Consider the following 12,765-nt stretch of genomic DNA (forward strand, 5'->3'; position numbering starts at 1 on the left):
TTCTGGGACGGGTGTTGGTGAGGTCCACTTGAAGAAGATGAACTCATCGCTCCAGCACAGAGCTGCTAAGTTAGTTGTTCCTGATTGTTCCCTAAACAATGGAAAGTATTGGGATGTTAAGTTTAACAAAGCAGCTTATGTATTCAGCTTAAGTGTTCAATCATTTATGCATAAAATCTTCTATCGGGAAGCCCCAACTTATCTTGTGCAACTCTTCAAATCATCTCCGTAATTTTATTCAAACACCAGAAATAACCTTGTTTTGCCAAGGCCACATTGATTTGTTTAAAATCAAATAAAAAGACCAAACAATACTGTACTCACGTGTTTGAAGAACACAAAACGAACAACAAAGCTACGTTTCAACCATTCGGGTCTTCCTCATCAGGCACAAAACACAGAAAAAAGAAGGCAGACGACAGAACAGAAGGAAGATCTTTTTCTGTGTTTAGTGCCTGAGGAAGACCCCAGTGGTCGAAACTTCGCTTTGTTATTTGTTTCGTCTTCGTCAAACACGTGAGAACAGTATTGTTTGGTCTTTTTATTTCTCGCTCTCATGTGTGTAGTCACCATTGTTCTGCTTTTGTTTAAAACTAGTGGTTTTTTTTATTCTAGTGCATACCTTTGGAATTCACTACCTGTAAACATCAAGTCATGTCATTCTCTTCTTTTAAGAAACAACTACGAAAGCATCTCTCCAACGCCTAAATCAGTGTATATTCCGAGGGAGTGTGTGTGTAGATGCACAAATGAGAGAGATTGTTTATGGTAAGCTTTCATACACAGTAATTTGTGTATATTACAGTCTACTTTTCCTTACATGTTCCAAGGTCATTTACACATAGGTTTATATCATCTATTTCCGAAATGTTTTGATGTTTTTTTGCTTCAGACTGTTTGCGTTTTGATTTGTTTTCTGTTTGTTTGCTTGGTTGTCTGCTTGTTCCAATTTTCAGGCAGTTTGCTTGGTTGTTAGATTGGTTTTCATTCTTGCTCTTCGTTTTATGTTTGTGTTGTTTCAAGGACTAGCTTTAAGAAAGGACCATATATGGACATAATGCTACGCTTGTATAATCCTTCTGTTATAAAGTTTTCGAGTTCAAGCTCTCGATCTCGGTCTTAATCACACTCTCTCTCTTTCTCTCACTCTCTCTCTCTCTCTCTATTTCTCTCTCTCTCTCTCTCTCTCTCTCTCTCTCTTTCTCTCACTCTCACTCTCTCTCTCTCTTTCTCTCTCTCTCTCTCTCTCTCTCTCTCTCTCTCTCTCTCTTTCTCTCTCTCTCTCTCTCTCTTTCTCTCTCTCTCTCTCTCTTTCTCTCTCTCTCTTTCTCTCTCTCTTTCTCTCTCTCTCTTTCTCTCTCTCTCTCTCTTTCTATCCTCTCTCTCTCTCTCTCTCTCTCTCTCTCTCTCTCTCTCTCTCTCTCTCTCTCTCTCTCTCTCTCTCTCTCTCTCTCTCTCTCTCTCTCTCTCTCTTGTATTAGACGTAAGAAAAGGCGTAGCCTTAAACCTCTGTCCTTCTAAAATATAGTTTCATCAACATCATCATCATATCTATCTCTCTCTCTCTCTCTCTCTCTCTCTCTCTCTCTCTCTCTCTCTCTCTCTCTCTCTCTCTCTCTCTCTCTCTCTCTCGACCTTACTGCAGAACTATCAGATGATGTTCAGTCTCTGATAGAAACTGCAAAATATCAAGTAAAGGCGGACCTAAAACACATGAAGGTGAAATTTGAGGTTTACGAAATCATGGACGCACTCCAATGAGAGAACAAGAGACTTTCCAAGGAAATGCATGACCTAAAATCCCAGTTAGGCGACTGCAAGAAACAACTTCAGACACAGAGTGAGTCTAACCAAAAACCAAAGACGTCTTCCGTTCACACAGAAACAGTCTGCCTGATGCCAGCACAGATGATTCTCCTGTTACCACAGAATGTCTTGATATCTGCACCGTGAAAGTTGCAAACAGGTTTTCTGTGCTCTCTGATCGAGATACTCCTTCCACCTGCACAGACAATACAGATGTTGTCGTGCACAACGCAAACCAGGAAAAGCCAAAGACCGGTGACAAACCAGAAGCAACAGCAGCAGTCAGAAGACATGCAGTCAGCAGGCCCATGCACACCGTGAAAACACCGCGACAGCGACTAGCGGAGTGCAGAGTGGCCCCAGAAACCACGCACGTGCTGATTGGAGACTCTGTTCTTTGCCCTGTCAGACCAGAGCTTACATTTCCAGGAAAACGTGTAGAAAACATCAGTGTTTCTGGCCTAGCCTTGGACGATATAGCACATTGGCTTAAGCATATTCCCCAATGTCCTAATGTGCTACTTGCTGTTGTGCATATCGGCATTAACACATGCCGAGAAAATACAATCACCGAAACAAACTGGAGTGCCATTATAAAAGAAGTGAAAAAAGTCTTTCCCAATGCACGCCCTCACTTCTCCTCCATCGTCCCACCATGTGGAGAACATCCACTGAAGAAGACCGTCGCATCGTCAAACGACGCCCTGGTCAGGGCCTGCAGCAAGGAGAAGGTGTTGCTGGTCGACCACACCCCGACCTTTCTCACCAGCAGTGGAGCTCCACGAAAGGCCCTGTACAAGGACGACATTCACCCCAGTCGTCAGGGCACCGACAGACTGGCGTGCAACATAAAGTACGCTGGCCAGCTGCGTGATGTCATCCATAGCGGTACCCGCAAACCATTGTTGGAGACCCCCGCACATAACCTGGTTCAGGCCCCCGCACAACATCCATATCGCCGTGCTGAGGTTACAGAACACAGAGTGCAGGGGCAGCCACCGAGGAACGGTCCGGTCCTGTCCGGTTCTCTCCACCAGCGAGACAGCCATGGCAGGGTCGTAATGACTGCGACAGCCACATGCCACTCAACCGAGACAACAGACACCGTCCCGTTAGTGGACCAGCCTCTTCAAGCCAAAGCCCCCCGGGCTTGCCCCTCTCGCCGCCGCCTTACTGGTGGCATACAGCGTGGCGACTTCACCCCCAGCCCTGGCCTGGGCCACACCCCTTCTCCCCTCATGGGAGCGCTGTGTTCCCCTTGGGGTATGGCTGTCCACCACCTGCCCTGGCCTGGGCCACACCCCTTCTCCCCTCATGGGAGCGCTGTGTTCCCCTTGGGGTATGGCTGTCCACCACCTGCCCTGGCCTGGGCCACACCCCTTCTCCCCTCATGGGAGCGCTGTGTTCCCCTTGGGGTATGGCTGTCCTCCACCTGCCCTGGCCTGGGCCACACCCCTTCTCCCCTCATGGGAGCGCTGTGTTCCCCTTGGGGTATGGCTGTCCACCACCTGCCTTCCCGCAACACTACCCCTACCAGGGCGGCGTGATGGCCGCTACACTTGTTTAGCTGATCATTCATCAGTCTGTGTGACTTTGAAAGAGAGTATGTTCAGAATGAAAGCAATGAATTGTGTGTGTGTGTGTGTGCGAGAGCGTAACTATGCGTGTGCGAATACCACTCTGTATGATGTGTGTTTATGTGTGCGTGCGTGCGCGCGCGGGTGTGTGAGTGTGTGTGTGTGTGTGTGTGTGTGTGTGTGTGTGTGAAACAGAAAGAGAAAGACTCATAACAAGTATACCAATACCATTATTCGTATAAATGTGCGAATTTCAAATGCTCGTGGCCATTGACTATTGGAGAGATTCCTTAATAACCAAGTAAGTGTGTGCCCTCTCTGCAGTGTGTAGTGTGCATCTTGTCCTATCCAAAGGGCCAGATGCTAAGCGGTGACATTGAAAAGAAAACAACCCTATCTGAGTTAGACTACATGAACTTAGGCATTCTTCCTCTGAAGGCAAGGCATAAAATTATTTATGGATGTGTACCTCAAACCATATTTTCCAAATTCACGTTAAAAACTTCACGCCAATTGATGAGACTGAACATATGCCTCTGCCTAGGATTGACCTATTCAAATCTAGTTTAGTCTATTCAGGTAGCTCCCGCAGTGGGGCACTGCGGTTATGAAATTAAAGGCCCCTCCTGTTTTTGGAACCGCAGGAGCTTTCTAGTTTGCTGTTAGGTAGACTTTTGGTTCCTCTTTCCTGTCATGCTCTCTTTTTCTTCATGAATTCTTTTCTTTTTTCTGCCTTCTTGCTCATTCACTTGTATTTTTTCCAAAAATCTCTTCTCTTGCCGCTTGTCTCGCGATTCATGTATAGTTTAATCTGTTAGTGTTCTGATGTAAGTCCAGCAGTAGATAGGTTAAGCCTATTTTAACATACTGGAAACTGGTAATCTTCCAGTAGGTATTAATTTAGTTTTACTAAAGCCTGCTGGGACACAAGTAATGGGTTAGTGCATTTGTAAACAGGAATCGCTTGACAAGTGGCCCCCTTCATCCCCCCCTTCCTCGTCCTGATATGGCTCTGCGTAGTCGGCTGGACGTTAAGCAACAAATAAACAAACAAAAATATTCAGGTAGCAGTCTCTGGAACACTCTTCCGTCAATCCTACGGCAAACTAGCAGCACAAACGTTTTTAAGACCAGATATACGTTATCTCATGAAGTTTAAATAAACATCTGTTGTCGCTAGAATGGTTGTTAAAACCAACAACCGATGCTTTTTAACAATGTATTATTATTTTTATATACATATATATATATATATATATATATATATGTCAATGGGCATGGCATTTACAGCTTTGTTGCGTCAGTGCAATCTACTCTATAATTCTTAACTCATGTCAAATGAACTTACATTTTTCATTTAAAGGCGAAGTTCGGGAGGAATTTTTCTGCGAGTACGAAGATTTCATTAATGACCTCCAGACGGGCAACTGACACTCACACCTTCTATCCAACAAGTGTCTGGAACTGTTTAGATAAGCAGTAGTATGGTGGTATCTCTGATTACTGGACCGAGAAAAAAGGGGAAGTCACTGTTTCGTTCACGTTGGTGTCTTCGTGTGAAATTGGAGACGGCCTGTAAATTAGCCTGTGGGCATAGGGAAGCTGGGTGTTGATAACTAATGATAACAGTCTTGGAGGAACGAGGTGCTGTAGCACATAGCAGACATGCTTTCAAAACTGCGGCTTTAAGCAATGTATTGTATGTAAATTGATGATATGTTCTTACTTTCATTTTATTATAATCATGTAGCAGTAGTTTTCTTTACTTGCTTATTCTTTAGCAATTTTAGACTAGTCCCTCTTTAGGGCGAGGGCCAGATGTAAAAAAGCAGATCACTGCTTACTCTATTACCCTCGTTAAATAAAGAATTGTTCTTGCTCTCTCTCTCTCTCTCTCTCTCTCTCTCTCTCTCTCTCTCTCTCTCTCTCTCTCTCTCTCTCTCTCTCTCTCTCTCTCTCTCTCTCTCTCTCTCTCTCTCTCTCGACCTTACTGCAGAACTATCAGATGATGTTCAGTCTCTGATAGAAACTGCAAAATATCAAGTAAAGGCGGACCTAAAACACATGAAGGTGAAATTTGAGGTTTACGAAATCATGGACGCACTCCAATGAGAGAACAAGAGACTTTCCAAGGAAATGCATGACCTAAAATCCCAGTTAGGCGACTGCAAGAAACAACTTCAGACACAGAGTGAGTCTAACCAAAAACCAAAGACGTCTTCCGTTCACACAGAAACAGTCTGCCTGATGCCAGCACAGATGATTCTCCTGTTACCACAGAATGTCTTGATATCTGCACCGTGAAAGTTGCAAACAGGTTTTCTGTGCTCTCTGATCGAGATACTCCTTCCACCTGCACAGACAATACAGATGTTGTCGTGCACAACGCAAACCAGGAAAAGCCAAAGACCGGTGACAAACCAGAAGCAACAGCAGCAGTCAGAAGACATGCAGTCAGCAGGCCCATGCACACCGTGAAAACACCGCGACAGCGACTAGCGGAGTGCAGAGTGGCCCCAGAAACCACGCACGTGCTGATTGGAGACTCTGTTCTTTGCCCTGTCAGACCAGAGCTTACATTTCCAGGAAAACGTGTAGAAAACATCAGTGTTTCTGGCCTAGCCTTGGACGATATAGCACATTGGCTTAAGCATATTCCCCAATGTCCTAATGTGCTACTTGCTGTTGTGCATATCGGCATTAACACATGCCGAGAAAATACAATCACCGAAACAAACTGGAGTGCCATTATAAAAGAAGTGAAAAAAGTCTTTCCCAATGCACGCCCTCACTTCTCCTCCATCGTCCCACCATGTGGAGAACATCCACTGAAGAAGACCGTCGCATCGTCAAACGACGCCCTGGTCAGGGCCTGCAGCAAGGAGAAGGTGTTGCTGGTCGACCACACCCCGACCTTTCTCACCAGCAGTGGAGCTCCACGAAAGGCCCTGTACAAGGACGACATTCACCCCAGTCGTCAGGGCACCGACAGACTGGCGTGCAACATAAAGTACGCTGGCCAGCTGCGTGATGTCATCCATAGCGGTACCCGCAAACCATTGTTGGAGACCCCCGCACATAACCTGGTTCAGGCCCCCGCACAACATCCATATCGCCGTGCTGAGGTTACAGAACACAGAGTGCAGGGGCAGCCACCGAGGAACGGTCCGGTCCTGTCCGGTTCTCTCCACCAGCGAGACAGCCATGGCAGGGTCGTAATGACTGCGACAGCCACATGCCACTCAACCGAGACAACAGACACCGTCCCGTTAGTGGACCAGCCTCTTCAAGCCAAAGCCCCCCGGGCTTGCCCCTCTCGCCGCCGCCTTACTGGTGGCATACAGCGTGGCGACTTCACCCCCAGCCCTGGCCTGGGCCACACCCCTTCTCCCCTCATGGGAGCGCTGTGTTCCCCTTGGGGTATGGCTGTCCACCACCTGCCCTGGCCTGGGCCACACCCCTTCTCCCCTCATGGGAGCGCTGTGTTCCCCTTGGGGTATGGCTGTCCACCACCTGCCCTGGCCTGGGCCACACCCCTTCTCCCCTCATGGGAGCGCTGTGTTCCCCTTGGGGTATGGCTGTCCTCCACCTGCCCTGGCCTGGGCCACACCCCTTCTCCCCTCATGGGAGCGCTGTGTTCCCCTTGGGGTATGGCTGTCCACCACCTGCCTTCCCGCAACACTACCCCTACCAGGGCGGCGTGATGGCCGCTACACTTGTTTAGCTGATCATTCATCAGTCTGTGTGACTTTGAAAGAGAGTATGTTCAGAATGAAAGCAATGAATTGTGTGTGTGTGTGTGTGCGAGAGCGTAACTATGCGTGTGCGAATACCACTCTGTATGATGTGTGTTTATGTGTGCGTGCGTGCGCGCGCGGGTGTGTGAGTGTGTGTGTGTGTGTGTGTGTGTGTGTGTGTGTGAGAAACAGAAAGAGAAAGACTCATAACAAGTATACCAATACCATTATTCGTATAAATGTGCGAATTTCAAATGCTCGTGGCCATTGACTATTGGAGAGATTCCTTAAGGGGAGGTTCTAGCATGGGTGAAAGCGATTTTTCCAAACAAATGTGATTTGGGGGTTCTTGCAATAATGGGTAGATAAAACATTGTATAGTATTGTGGTGGAAGAAATTTCACCAAATCATTAAACCGTTAAAATGACAGTTTAACCGCCAAAAAACACTCTGCTCCTTGTTTCTTGGTCCCTAATCGTCGGATTTACACCAAAATTGGACCATTGTCCCTAACTGATCTCCAATACAAACTTTTCAAGAAGAAAAAGTTAATTATTGGCAGTTAAAAACCCGTTATAAACCGTTATTTTCTAATTTTTCACCGATCTTTATGAAATGTTGTGGTTAGGTTGGTTGTCCCTAACTGAATTTCAACAAGAATAAAAAGTTGATTTTTGGCAGTTAAAAAACCGTTAATCCCGTTTTTTCACCAATCTTTATGAAATTTTGTGAGTAGGTCCGTTGTCCATAACTGAGTTTCAATACGTACTTTTCAGAAGAAAACCAAGCTTTTGTCAGTTATAAATCGTTATTTTCTAATTTTTCACCGATCTTTATGAAATGTTGTGAATTTCAACAAGAATAAAAAGTATCTAAACTTTGAAGCCTTTTTTTCTCAGAATGATGTTTTCGGCACCTTGCTTCGCCGTTTCCTTGATAACTCAAAATGTTCTCAACCGACTGGAACAAAACGTAGCATGGCTTTTTAGTATTCATAGGACTACACTTTGTGGAAGGCGTTTGTGGGTCGGGATAAAATCAAAGAAAATATAGCTTGTCAGTTAAAACCGTTATATGTAAATATGATGAAATCAACGTTTTAATTAAAATAACGTAATTTTGATTCCACAAAATGTAGTCCAATTACATGTTATTGTATGTTTTGAATTTCTTTAAAAAATGTGCGCTCCTTGAAGAATTATCAAGGAAACGCCAAAATCACTATTTTCGGTTTCTAGATAATGTATGTTTTTCCGTTGAATTGTTTCTCAACGGCAGTTGTCGTGACATATTAACTAACACAATATATGGGTCAGCAATGCATTTGACTTTATTTGAGCCGAAAGACAGTTCAAATTCCCATTCTAAATAGGAACACAACTGAAGCGATTTTGGTGATATTTTATACTAGAACCTCCCCTTAATAACCAAGTAAGTGTGTGCCCTCTCTGCAGTGTGTAGTGTGCATCTTGTCCTATCCAAAGGGCCAGATGCTAAGCGGTGACATTGAAAAGAAAACAACCCTATCTGAGTTAGACTACATGAACTTAGGCATTCTTCCTCTGAAGGCAAGGCATAAAATTATTTATGGATGTGTACCTCAAACCATATTTTCCAAATTCACGTTAAAAACTTCACGCCAATTGATGAGACTGAACATATGCCTCTGCCTAGGATTGACCTATTCAAATCTAGTTTAGTCTATTCAGGTAGCTCCCGCAGTGGGGCACTGCGGTTATGAAATTAAAGGCCCCTCCTGTTTTTGGAACCGCAGGAGCTTTCTAGTTTGCTGTTAGGTAGACTTTTGGTTCCTCTTTCCTGTCATGCTCTCTTTTTCTTCATGAATTCTTTTCTTTTTTCTGCCTTCTTGCTCATTCACTTGTATTTTTTCCAAAAATCTCTTCTCTTGCCGCTTGTCTCGCGATTCATGTATAGTTTAATCTGTTAGTGTTCTGATGTAAGTCCAGCAGTAGATAGGTTAAGCCTATTTTAACATACTGGAAACTGGTAATCTTCCAGTAGGTATTAATTTAGTTTTACTAAAGCCTGCTGGGACACAAGTAATGGGTTAGTGCATTTGTAAACAGGAATCGCTTGACAAGTGGCCCCCTTCATCCCCCCCTTCCTCGTCCTGATATGGCTCTGCGTAGTCGGCTGGACGTTAAGCAACAAATAAACAAACAAAAATATTCAGGTAGCAGTCTCTGGAACACTCTTCCGTCAATCCTACGGCAAACTAGCAGCACAAACGTTTTTAAGACCAGATATACGTTATCTCATGAAGTTTAAATAAACATCTGTTGTCGCTAGAATGGTTGTTAAAACCAACAACCGATGCTTTTTAACAATGTATTATTATTTTTATATACATATATATATATATATATATATATATATGTCAATGGGCATGGCATTTACAGCTTTGTTGCGTCAGTGCAATCTACTCTATAATTCTTAACTCATGTCAAATGAACTTACATTTTTCATTTAAAGGCGAAGTTCGGGAGGAATTTTTCTGCGAGTACGAAGATTTCATTAATGACCTCCAGACGGGCAACTGACACTCACACCTTCTATCCAACAAGTGTCTGGAACTGTTTAGATAAGCAGTAGTATGGTGGTATCTCTGATTACTGGACCGAGAAAAAAGGGGAAGTCACTGTTTCGTTCACGTTGGTGTCTTCGTGTGAAATTGGAGACGGCCTGTAAATTAGCCTGTGGGCATAGGGAAGCTGGGTGTTGATAACTAATGATAACAGTCTTGGAGGAACGAGGTGCTGTAGCACATAGCAGACATGCTTTCAAAACTGCGGCTTTAAGCAATGTATTGTATGTAAATTGATGATATGTTCTTACTTTCATTTTATTATAATCATGTAGCAGTAGTTTTCTTTACTTGCTTATTCTTTAGCAATTTTAGACTAGTCCCTCTTTAGGGCGAGGGCCAGATGTAAAAAAGCAGATCACTGCTTACTCTATTACCCTCGTTAAATAAAGAATTGTTCTTGCTCTCTCTCTCTCTCTCTCTCTCTCTCTCTCTCTCTCTCTCTCTCTCTCTCTCTCTCTCTCTCTCTCTTTCTCTCTCTCTCTCTCTCTCTCTCTCTCTCTCTCTCTCTCTCTCTCTCTCTCTCTCTCTCTCTCTCTCTCTATTTATTTTATTATTCATTATTTTCATTTATTTATTTAGGTAGGTAAGTAGTACCCCCCGCGGGTTAGGGGGAAGAATTTACCCGATGCTCCCCAGCATGTCGTAAGAGGCGACTAACGGATTCTGTTTCTCCTTTTACCCTTGTTAAGTGTTTCTTGTATAGAATATAGTCAATTTTTGTAAAGATTTTAGTCAAGCAGTATGTAAGAAATGTTAAGTCCTTTGCACTGGAAACTTGCATTCTCCCAGTAAGGTAATACAGTTGTACTACGTTGCAAGCCCCTGGAGCAAATGTTTGATTAGTGCTTTTGTGAACAAGAAACAATTGACAAGTGGCTCTAATCCCCTCTCCCCCCTTTCCCCGTCGCGATATAACCTTCGTGGTTGAAAACGACGTTAAACACCAAATAAAGAAAGAAAGATAAGTAGTTCGGTAGGACTAGGGAGTTATCAATACAAAAGTCACACATTATAAGCAAGGAATAACTTTTGCACATGTAAAGCTGACCACATTATTTCTCTAAATACAGCTCAGATCAAGGTCAAAATTCCGTGTTGCAAGTAAATAATAAAAGGTGAGAATTACAACACCAGCCAGATTTATTTATTGTTTGCATGCAGTGTTACATTTTGTGATGGCTATGACTTGTTGTTAGCCTTTTGACCTTTTTATTTATTTGTATTCATTTATTTTTTATTCTTTTAATATTATATAATTGTATTGTAGTTGCAAGGAGTGTATGGATGATTGTTTCCACTCCTGACAAATACCAATGGGTTTTATGCTATAAAACGGATTTAATTCTTGTTCTTGTTCTAATCTAACTCGACAAAGCCCTGCAAGGAATATGCCTTTATTTGATAATCTATATTCTGTGATTTCAGAGGCCTTATTTGTTTTACATTACATTCCTTTAAGGGAAACGAAACCATGCAGATGAAAAATTGGTAATGATTGACAAAGTACCCATGTGTAAAAGAATGTACGCAGCACGTGAATTCAACGTTGCTTTTTGCCAAATTGGAACTAAAACTTCATGATTTCTTATTATTTTATCATTGAAAAAAAAAGAAAGAAATAAAGCATTTTAGTCATCCCAGGGGGTATTTTGCTTTTTACGCAATGTGCTATCCACGTAAAAATTATGTTCTTCTACCAACATTGTTAGCACACCAAAATATCACCATTCTTTTTATGTTGCTCTTTTGGTTTGAATTCACGTTACTTTACCACAAGATTGTTAACACACCAGAAATTCTTATTCAGACGAATGCGTTATTGTGTTTATACGTTATTTGCGTGTTTGACCAAAATATGACATTTTACACAGATCGAGACAGTCATTGTTCTCCGAGACCGCGCTAGCGGTCGAGGTGAACAATGACTGTCGAGATCTGTGTAAAATGTCATATTTTGGTCAAACACGCAAATAACATTTATGTATCGATCGAATTCCTTTCAGGTACTTATGACTTCGTTGTTGTTTTGACGATTGAACGAGCACACACACACATGCATGCAATCCACATGTATGCAATCAAACACATAAGCTTCATATTTGGGCGTTTCAGGTTGACCGAAACTTCAAAGGAACTACAAAACACACGTCATGTACTCACTTTGTTGTTGTTTTGACATTGAACAGCACACACACATGCAATCAAACACATGACGTTTTTTTTTTGAGTTCCTTTAAAGTTTCGGTCAACCTGAAAAGCCAAATTATAAAGTTTTGTCGGCCTCTGACGTCACATGACTCAAAGAAGGGAAATCCAATCTCCAATCGATACATAATGTGTTAACGTCTCATTCATGTTTGGTTATGAAGCTTCTTCTTCTTCTTCTTGATCTTTTTCTTCTTCGTTCATGGGCTGAAACTCCCACGTTCACTCATGGTTTTGTACGAGTGGGTGTTTACGTGTATGACCGTTTTTACCCTCCCGTTCGGGCAGCCACACGCTGCTTTTGGGGGAGGTGATGAAGCAGCTTCAAGAATAACGTACAGCTTTACCTTATATGGAACAAGATGATTTAACTGTGTGCTGGTTTCCTCATATAATGCAACAAAGTACTTGAGACTTTTCAGATTGTTTAATGTTGTTGATGCTAAGCCCATGGGGATTTGAGTCTACTGTCTCCTTATGCAACGTTCAGTCTTGAGATTATTTCCAGAAAGTTCTGGAGTAGATTCTTGAGATCCCCAGATGGTAACGCCTTTTTTTTTCTCTTTTTAGAAATATTCCCAGAAGTGGAGGATGGGAGGGAGAATGGCAGTGCTTTTGAGGCTTTTTTTTTTATTACAATGGAACCCCCATTTTAAGATCTCCAAAAATTTGCGAAAAAATCTGGTGTTACAGAAGGAGGGAGCCTTACAATGGGGGTAATTTGACAGAGGTTATCAACAGAAAGTCTCAGAGAACAAGGTCTTAAAAAGGAGGGAGTCTTCAATTGGCGGGGGGCGGTTGGGGGGTCTTAAAAGGGGGTTCCACTGTACC

The 12,765-nt window shown here is 43.1% G+C and overlaps 1 protein-coding gene across 2 annotated transcripts in view; it reads left to right on the plus strand.

Moving 5' to 3' along the window:
- Positions 1-12,765, plus strand: part of LOC138965449 (glucose-6-phosphate 1-dehydrogenase-like) — a 57,141-nt gene that overhangs the window by 11,248 nt on the left and 33,128 nt on the right. The gene's annotated exons all lie outside the window — the stretch shown is intronic.

This window comes from Littorina saxatilis, linkage group LG4 (assembly GCF_037325665.1).
Source record: "Littorina saxatilis isolate snail1 linkage group LG4, US_GU_Lsax_2.0, whole genome shotgun sequence".
Lineage (NCBI taxonomy): Eukaryota > Metazoa > Mollusca > Gastropoda > Littorinimorpha > Littorinidae > Littorina > Littorina saxatilis.